Consider the following 349-nt stretch of genomic DNA (forward strand, 5'->3'; position numbering starts at 1 on the left):
GGGATGGGATGGGATGGGATGGGGATGGGATGGGGATGGGATGGGATTGCGGACCCAGGAGAGATTTGACAGCTGGGGGGGGATGTGGGGAGCTGCATTGGATACAGGGGTGTGGGCGTGGATGGGGACCTGGGGACAGATGGAGGAACCCAGGAGGGATGGAGGACGCTGAGAGAGATGGGATGTGGGTGCAGTGGGGTGTGTGGGATGGGGAATGGGGACGGGACGAGGACGGGAGGGACCAGTAAGATATCTGGGCGCTGGGGCAGGGATGTGGAGCTGGGCTGGACGGAAGGACCTGAGAGGGCTGGGGGGCGTGGGGTGCAGTGGGGGGTTCTGAGGCGGGACG

At 65.0% G+C, this 349-nt stretch overlaps 1 protein-coding gene across 1 annotated transcript in view; it reads right to left on the reverse strand.

Annotated features, from left to right (window-relative positions):
* ADAMTS4 (ADAM metallopeptidase with thrombospondin type 1 motif 4) overlaps positions 1-349 on the reverse strand; it is a 22,492-nt gene that overhangs the window by 17,442 nt on the left and 4,701 nt on the right. The gene's annotated exons all lie outside the window — the stretch shown is intronic.

This window comes from Meleagris gallopavo, chromosome 27, assembly GCF_000146605.3.
Source record: "Meleagris gallopavo isolate NT-WF06-2002-E0010 breed Aviagen turkey brand Nicholas breeding stock chromosome 27, Turkey_5.1, whole genome shotgun sequence".
Lineage (NCBI taxonomy): Eukaryota > Metazoa > Chordata > Aves > Galliformes > Phasianidae > Meleagris > Meleagris gallopavo.